The 8,966-nt window shown below is 49.7% G+C and overlaps 1 long non-coding RNA gene across 1 annotated transcript; it reads left to right on the top strand.

Moving 5' to 3' along the window:
• Nucleotides 1-344: 344 nt before the first annotated feature.
• On the top strand, nt 345-4,917 carry LOC141567311 (uncharacterized). The gene is made up of 3 exons (XR_012489885.1): nt 345-612; nt 2,591-2,684; nt 2,998-4,917. It is a non-coding gene; the product is annotated as an uncharacterized LOC141567311 (long non-coding RNA).
• The last annotated feature ends 4,049 nt before the right edge of the window (nt 4,918-8,966 follow it).

Consider the following 8,966-nt stretch of genomic DNA (forward strand, 5'->3'; position numbering starts at 1 on the left):
ACTGAAGATTATCCTGTGAAATGGCCTTGTTGCCCGCCCCCCCCCCCCCCCCCGCCCTTGCGCAGCCCCCAGAGCGTATCTCGGCTCACGCATGTGTGCGCTCTGCGGTGTGTCTGCTCTCCTTGCGCCCTAATGGGGCATCGCCGGTGCAGAGCTCCGCTGTGTGTGGAGGCTGTGGCCTTGTATCGCTAGGTAGAGAACATCTTTTGTCTCTCGGCAAGAAGCTTTCCTCCGGGAAAGATAAAGTAATCGATAGGGTCTTTTAAATAGCTCCGCGTTTCCTGTCCGGCGAGGAGTATCAGCGTGTGCACCAAATCTGCTCTGGTATGTCACCTTATCTCCCGTTCCCGCTGTTGTCCCCAAACGCCGCCTGTCAAGGGAGACGCCACCCGCATTAGGACCCAGACTGGGGCCCTTCCGCTTAGGGTCATGCACGGCGCCCTCCGCTAGGCCCCACCGCCCCATGAGGGGTCCCGGTGGCTGGAGGGGAGAGGCGGGGGCCAGGATGAAGGTGCGGGGGCCTAGAACTCCCAACCCGCCCTGAAGAAACCAACAAACAGGCTGAAATGGGCCCGTCTGGTGAAGCCTTCGGTGAACACCGGGGTGGGTGAGGTGTGCGCTTTTACTTTTCCTTTCTTTTCCTTTTTTCGTTTTATAACCATGAAAATAGTCGATCTGGACAATAGGTTAGTTGAGAGCCGTGCTTTGGCGGCCATGTCGGTAACCGCGCTTGCGCACGTCCAGAGGAAAATCAGGGTTATCATTTGGAGAGGGCCACAGGGGCTTGGGTGAGCGCCTGCCGGGTGCCAGGTTGCCCTTGGCACTGGCACTGCGGTAAAGTGAGGTTTCACCAATCTCCAGGCGACTGGTGTTGGGGGGAGGAGCGAGCTCCTGGGCCCTAACTTTCAGTGGGACCCCGGAATCTGGCCGCTGCGCCTCCGGCAGCCTCACCTCCCCAGCCTGTTGCAAGCTGGAGTCGAGCTGACTCCAGCTGGGGCTGAGGGCAGGGCTCAGCCCAGAGGTGCCACCCGAGGTTAGTTTTCCAACCTCTGCAAAGTTCCTGTGGCCAACTTGCTGGCTTTCTCCGCCAGTGGTGAACCCTCCGCAGAGATCCAGGCCCTGCGCACAAGTGTTTTTAGGTGTGAGGACCAGCCAGCCGGTAGGCCCTGGGTCTCCTCCCATATTTAAGCACTGTTACCCACGTCTCCTCATTTTTCTCTGTCTATATTCAAAGCCGGTTGTATCTGGCCTTTTTTTTTTTTTCTTTTTTTGAGAAAAATACTCCAAATAACAATAACAAAACCTTTTCAATGCCCTCCCTCCTCTGACCCCATGCACATGCACAAAACCAACAGCCTAGGTAACTGGGAGGCAGCCTCCCTTAATTTCCAGCCTCACGGTGGCCCTCAGGGTTCCCTTCTCTTGGGAAGCTGGAGGGGGAAATTACTTCTTGGCTTCAGTACAGACTTGCTCCCTTCCAGCTTGCCCAGGATCATTCTGGATTACTCCAACTGCCGAGAGAGGACCACCCACGGACATGTGGCCAGGGGACCATGCAGGCCTTGGGAAAATATGGGTTCTCATTGATCAGGGTCCATTGACGCAAACAGTAGTTACTGTGGGGAAATTAAGTCAGGGAAGTCATCACCTTTCTCCCTCATGTAGAGGAGGCAGCATTCCTGAATCTTCTTCTTATGTAAGTCCCTGGTCTAGGCCTTCCTTCTCTCTGCGGGCCTTAACAGATGATCTCAGCCTTAATTTAAAAATGCTGAATTTGATTATTATCAATAGCCAAAGTGTGGTGGCAGTGGAGGGGAGGCCCTAGCTGTGTTTTCTTGCAGGGTGGGTCATAGGTGGCAGGTGCTAGGTTGAAACTAGCAGAATGTGCATGGGATACCTTAATGCCATCTCTGAACTAATGGCCGAATGTCCTCCGTCTCCTGGTGGTCTTTCCTGCTCACTGCAGCTTGGGCAGAGCCCCTCTCCTCTTGAAACATGACTACAACTTTGTACAATCCTCTGGAAAGTAATTTGGGAATTCTCATTTTAAGAATCTTTGCAAACATATAAAGGGAGAACAGCATATTATAATTATTTTTAGGTATTTTAATTGCTTTTAAATGTTTGCAACCCATTTGTATTTTTCTTTCTTAAATGTATCACCTATTTGCATCATCAGACTATCTACAGAGATCTTAGTTTTTCTCTTACTGATTTCCATGAGCTCTTTATATTAACCCGTAGTAACGCTTTGTCATTTCATTTTATGCCCCCAATATTTTTACCCTTTCCCCATTTGTATTCCTAAAATCTTCATTTTTATTTCAGGGCACCTGATGATAATAAGGAAAGGAGATACTCAAATACTGGTGGGTTTTGTTTCCCAATTAGAACCAGTCACGGGCCAATGGCAGAGTGAAAGCTGGGTGCACCAGGGCCCAGCCCACCATAGCAGCTGTGCTGAGGTAGTGGGGACTCCCCAGGACAAAGGCCATGCCTACTCTGGCCTTTTAGAGAAGAACCCATAGGTAGCTGACATTAGACATTGGCCACACCTGGCGGGCTGCCTTCCTTGAAATTCTCATCTCAGGTTCCAGGTAAAGATGGATGGGATGGAGGTGTGAGTGTCACTGGCTACTTCCAACACAGAAAGGAATTTGGAGCACATAAAGCCACAGAAAGAGGTGAGGAAAGAAGGGTCGTGGGGTTTGGGCCGGGGGACTTGGAAAGCATTCAGAAGAAGGGAGGGCATCAGAAATGACTGGCAGTGCGTCCTGTGGGCAGTGATTTGGAGCTCAGGCCCTGGAGTAGGGCTGCTTGACTTGTTCAGGCTCCCTGAAGCTCATTGTCCTCATCTGTAAGATGGGGGTAGTATTCACACTTCCGCAAAGGATTATTATGGAGGAAATTAAACAAGAGAGTGCAGTAGAAGATAGCTGCAGACACCCCTCGCCATGAGAATTGGGGTCTATATCCTCGCTCTTTGAATCTGGGCAGGTTTGCTTTGACCAGTACAACCCATGAAAGACTGTAGAAGGGACACTCTATGACCTCTGTGCCTGGGTCAGAAAAACCCATGTACCTTCTTTCCTATTTGCTGGAACACTTGCTCTTGGAGCCATGAGCGATCCTGTAAGAAGTCGAACTACCCTGAGGCTACCATGCTGTGAGGGAGCCCAAGCCACACACAGAGGCAACCTGGAGGAACACTGAGTGACAGTTCCAACTGAACCAGCCTTCTAGTCATGCCAGCTGAGGTGCCAGACCTGTGAGGGCGGAAGCCTCCAGATGATTCCAGGGCCCAGCTGGTCCAGTTTTCACAGCTGAGGCCCAGACGTCACCGAGCAGATACAAGCCATCCCTGCTGTGTCCTGTCCAAATGCCTGACCCAGAGAGTCAATGAACATACCGACAGGGCTGATTTCATACCACTATGTTTTGGGTCTATTGTCTATTGTGATGCAGCAATGATAACCAGAATGTTGTCGAAGCCAAATGGTTTAGCTGTTTGCTTGGTGGTCGGTGCTTCATAAACAGTGGCTTCAGAAGTAGTGTTGGTGACAGAGTTGTCCCAGGGTGGAGAACAAAAGGCTCTTAAGGGAAGAAAAGCAGACAAGCCTGCTGTAGGAAAGTTGATCCAAGATGACCTCAAGCCTTCCACCTGGATTGTGTCTTTATTTTGGCTCCAATGTGAGCTCCCCGCCCCCACCTCCAGAGTTCCAAACTGCAACAAGTCAGAAACCGAGGGGAGAGCCTCAGCATTTTCTGTTTTTGCACCCCTATCCCCTTTAAAAAAATTCTAGAGTGGTTGTATGCTGTTGTGGAGCTTGGGGAATGTGGGGGTGGGAGCAGACGGGGTGTGAGAAACCATTTTGTCGCTTGAACTAGAAAACCGTAATAATAACCGGAATAATAGCATGGCCTTGCCTCTGTACGCTGCTTTCAGTGTATGCAATGCCTTCCTACACATTGCCGTGGCTTCAGGCATTTGAGGGCAGAGAATACATTCTTAGCACACTTCTTGCAGGTTGTAAGGGTTCAACAAATACTTGCCAGTTGATAAAACACACCGAGCAGTGACTTTATAGCAAGTCCGCGCACACGCGCAGTGTCTCCTTCACAGGATAGGTCCTCTCAGTGGCCATGCTTCATGCTCTCAGTAGTCCCCATTCAAGTTCACCTGCTTGTCTCTCCCTCCCCAGGCGCTCAGGGGTGACGGCAAAGGGAGGTGACATCAGGGAGCTCAGACCTGCCTGGGAAGGGAAAGCCTGGGACGTAGCAAACACGGTAGAATTTAATTGTCAGCAGAACTGTTCTTTCACTTTTCTCTGGGATGTTGTCCGGGCAGCAGCATCCTCAGGGGACTGGAGAGCTGGGCCTGGGACTGTGTGCTGAATCTTCTCGGGTTTCCGTGGTGAGAGCCGCCCGCTCTCCTAAGATGCAAGAGGCTTCTGCTCCCTCTGAAGAGGGGCAGGCAGAGCGGCACCAGGAGATTTTCCACAACTGCCTGAACATCTGGGCAGATCGTTACCGCAGGCTGCCCGGCTCCTGGCTTCATCCACGCTCTCACTTCTCTTGCACCTCACCTTGACCTTCTGCGTTGGGGAGGCTGCCTGGACAAGGGTCCATCTGTTGCTCTTCATTCTGCTTTGCTGCCTTCGCTGCTGGTTGCTTTTCCTAGAGAACCTGATGAGAGGAAGGGAGATTAAAGGGGAAAAGACAGAATGTGAGAGAAGAGAGATAGCTGGAGAGAGAGGTGAGGTGGAGATGGAGATGGAGAGAGAGATGGAAAGGCATACAGATAGATAGATAGATAGACAGAGACTGAAAGAGAATGAGAAAGAAAAGAGATTTAGATAGATAGATAGATAGATAGATAGATAGATAGATAGATGAGATTGGTCACACCCAGAGGGCTGCCTTCCTTGAAATTTCCATCACAGATTCCAGGTAAAGATGGATGGGATGGAGGTGTGAGTGTCACTGGCTAGACAGATAGATATGAGGGAGAGATGAGGGAGAAAGGAAGGGAAGAAGGGGGAGAGGGAGGGAGACCTTTCAAGGGAACAGACAGCGTCCATCTGAGGGAATGTGCCGGCCTGGGCGGCTGCTGTGGGTGTGGGAGGTGGAGACTGCTTGGTCTTTCTCATCCTCACGGAGACTGACAGCGGCCAGGTGTCAGGGGAGAACATGGGCATCAGATTATTAAAGGGCATTTAGCTTTGATGAAAACATTCATCTGCTTGTTTAGCTGTTGTGAGAGAGCCTTTCTTTTAATCAGCTCAATGTGGCGGGGCGGGGGTGAAGTGAGCAGTAAATCATTTCGTGTCAGAGGAAAGTCTTCTGTGTGAAGCCGGGGGAGAGCACGCCCAGAGGGGTCCAGGGGATAACTCTCCCTGGCTTTGTGAGTGTGCCAGCCCCTCCCTTCAGGGGCGAAGGAGGGAAGAGTAACAATACCACCTTCTCTGGGTTGTCCTGGAAATTGTGGTCCCTGCATAGGCTGCCTAGCTCCTGACCAAGCACAGAGCGGGGGCTTGGTAAGGTAAACTTTGGTTTCTCCTTTCAATGCAGCCCCCTTAATCCTCCCACCTCCGGTCCTTTTTTATTTCTGTCCTTTTTATAAAATGGGGATGATCACACCTACTTGTCCACTTCACTGCTTGTTGAGATGTCCCAAGGGCTCTTCAAGATGTTATACACTTGGAAGCAATAATTGTTCACTATTGAGAATATGCCTTTGAGGAAATTGCCCTCCCCTTTTAAAAACAGTGAATTGCACCTTTGGTTTATTTGGAAAGGAGGAAGAAAAAGCATGTAAACAAAATAACAAAACAAGTAGATACAAGATTTCACCTTGAGGGAAGACCTTCCCCCCAGATGTTTAATGTCATTTCTTAGAAGGTGGAAGCAGAGAGAAACTCTGTTAGCATCCCCACAGCAAGAACAGGGGCTGAGGGCGGGCTCTGGTCCACCAGCCTGGGCTTTCTCTGATTTGGAGAGTTAGAAGCAGGGCTAACTCTGGACAAGGCAATAGTTACCAAGACATGGCCTTGTTTTTAGCGTCATCCATAAGTTCTGTGAAAGACGAGCCCGTCGCCGCGAGAGTGGGGCAGGGCGAGGGCTGCGTGTTTGGATTTCCTGTCTCCCACCAGTTTTTGTCAGCACCATTATGTTTCTATTAGTACTTTTCTATGCATTTTTCTACACGCATTTCTCTATGCAGTGTGTGTGTGTATGTATGTGTGTGTGTGTGTGTGTGTGTGTGTACGTGTGTACACACAGAGGGTGCCAAAAAAATGTATACACATTTTAAGGAAGGAAAACTGTGTTAACATGGTAATACTCAATAAATACCGATAACAAAAGATGAATACAAGTCACGTTTGACTTCTGCAATTATAAGAGGTACTCGAAGTGGTTACCATCAGCGTCCAGACACTTCTGATTACAGCAAACTACTGCTTGAGCAACATTGACCAAAGTGGCCACTTGTACACATTCTTCTGGCAGCCCCAGTATATGTATAATTACAAAGAAAAGATAACTGGCATCGTGCATATTGCATTGATTAACTGTTTGCTTTTTTCTCTCACCAATCTGCCTTGGAGATCTTTTCACATCAGTACATATAGGTCCACTTTTTTCTTTTGCATTGATGTATAGTATTCCATTTGACAAGCCTTGATTTATTGAACCATTTCCTGTTATGGACATTGGCTTGTTTCCATGTTTTCCCTGTTACAAACAAATGCATATCACTGCTCTTTGGTTTTCCTTTTTTTTTTTTTTTTTTCCATAGAAATGTATTTGATCTCTTTTGTCTTTTAAAATCCCCACATCTCTTAGGCTAGCTGGAGTTTTCCAGATTCTTACTGAAAAGCATAGCTAGTGACTGGGCCAAAGGCGGAGTGACTATGGTTGATTGTCCAAACGAGGACTTTTGAGAGTGAGAGGCAGTGATACCAGGAATGATTCCAGGACAACACAAGGTACAAGCTGGGACTGTCCTGTGCAGAGCAGGACATGGCACCAGAGCTATAGAAGGAGTCCTAGTCTGGTCTTAATAGTGGGTGTTACAAGACGGGGACAGAAGCCAGGCTAAACCCTTATCTCAAACAAATGCTGGCCTTTGGTCTTCAGTTCCGTCCCGTCTGTCTGAAAATTGGTGGGCACTGTCTTCCGAGACTGGGTGGTAGGGGAGGGATCAAAATCTCCCAAGAGAAAGGCTTGGGGAATGGGGGGCCTATGTGCCGGAGGCCCTGCCTCGCAGGAGCTCTTCGTACAGTAGACACATCGGCAGAGGGTTTGCAGAGGTTGATTTCCTTTTTGACCACTCAGTGTGAAGTCAGGGACAAGATGAGCTGCTGTGACCTGGAGGTGAAACACCCCAGATCTTGTTACCGGTTCCTTCAGGAAACCTCTACTGTCTTCCCGCCCTCCTCTCTGTGACTAATTTCTGAAATCTCTGTAACCGAGAGGCATTGGATGAGGTTTCCCACTCTGGGAGGGCTGTGGGTGCCAGACTGGGGTAGGGGTGTGTGTGTGATGGAGGGTGAGGGGTAGGGTTCCCATGCAGTCACATGCCATCCCTCAAGAGCAGAAGCAGAGGCCTCCGGATTGGGTGGCAGCAGCTGGTGGGGTGTTGGGATAATCTTGCTGATGACTGGGTAGATATGAACCTCTTGTGTTAGTGGATTCCAGAAAGCAACGTGCTCCTTGATGAAAAGGCCATGGTCATTGTCTTGTGGGATCTGCCTGGCCGAGCTTTGACAGTTCTCAGCTGCTGCATAAATCTCCCATCCGTTCCATCTGGCCAAAAAGATGTCATCACCATTTTCTCATAGTGACGAAGAGTGAAACAGCTCGGCCACCCCTGCTCAAACCAAAAAAGAGGGACTTCAATTTTTCAGTGGGAGGGGAAATTAGCATTCAGTTGGGCTGCTTATGGGTAGTGTAATGTGTTCATATTTTAGAGATTCCTACCAGGAGGGTGATTATGGTTTAGCTGTTACTGAATACTCTGGGCACACAGATACTTAATACATAGAACCTTGGAATCTGAAAGTTAGAAGGGACATTAGCAGTCACTCAGTTTATTGTTTTCATACATTTGTTTGAAAGCGACGGGCCCCTTGTTGCAAGTGGTCTCTTTATGCAGAATCCCAGTTCATAAAATAGAAGGACGGAGTGTACAGGAGTCTTCCGTCCTCATGGTGGGTCCTGTTTGGAAACAGCTGTGTTTACTCTATTGGGACCCTCAATTCCCCCTGTCGTACTCCAACAATTGCTTATTAGTGTCTTGCCTCTTGCTGCCATGACTCCCGCGAGAGGGACCCACCTACCTTGGAAAGCAGCCCCTACTATGCTAAGATGGGACCAGTGGTCAGAAAGACAAAATGCCAGTAAAGTCCTCTTCCCCCCGCCAACCTGTATCCCCAGGAGGCTGCAGTAGCCCGTTAGCACCTGTCCTGGAGATGGTGACTATCTCAGGCCACTGAGCCTTTTTTGTCCTAAACAAGGACTGAGTTCTTTTGTTGGACTGCGTGGTTTATCAGAGATCTCGTAACGGTCGTCTTGACTGGAACTGACACTGTTAGGGGCCAGTGTCCTTCAGTGTCCTTGAGGACCCAGCTGACTCTGGGTGGGAGGGTCCCTGGAGGGGAAGGTGGGAGGGGCTGTGAGTCCCACGCTCTGTGCTTCCCGTAAGTCCTCCCCTGGTGCATGGAGACAGCCTTGGGTTTCAGTGTCCCCTGGGTAACGCCCTCAGCTGACAGTATACAGGTCACAAGCTGGCTCCGTAATTTCCAGAACAAACAAAACCAAAACACCAAACCAGAGGCGTAGTCATCAGCGGGGACTCAAGGGTCGCTTGGGAACCTGACTGTCTTAGCACTGGCTTTGCCTAAAGGCTGCAGAGCATGGCAGTGCTGGAACACAGGGCTTTCATAGCCTGCTATGTGCTTTCC

The sequence above is a fragment of the Rhinolophus sinicus genome, linkage group LG10, assembly GCF_036562045.2.
Source record: "Rhinolophus sinicus isolate RSC01 linkage group LG10, ASM3656204v1, whole genome shotgun sequence".
Classification (NCBI taxonomy): domain Eukaryota; kingdom Metazoa; phylum Chordata; class Mammalia; order Chiroptera; family Rhinolophidae; genus Rhinolophus; species Rhinolophus sinicus.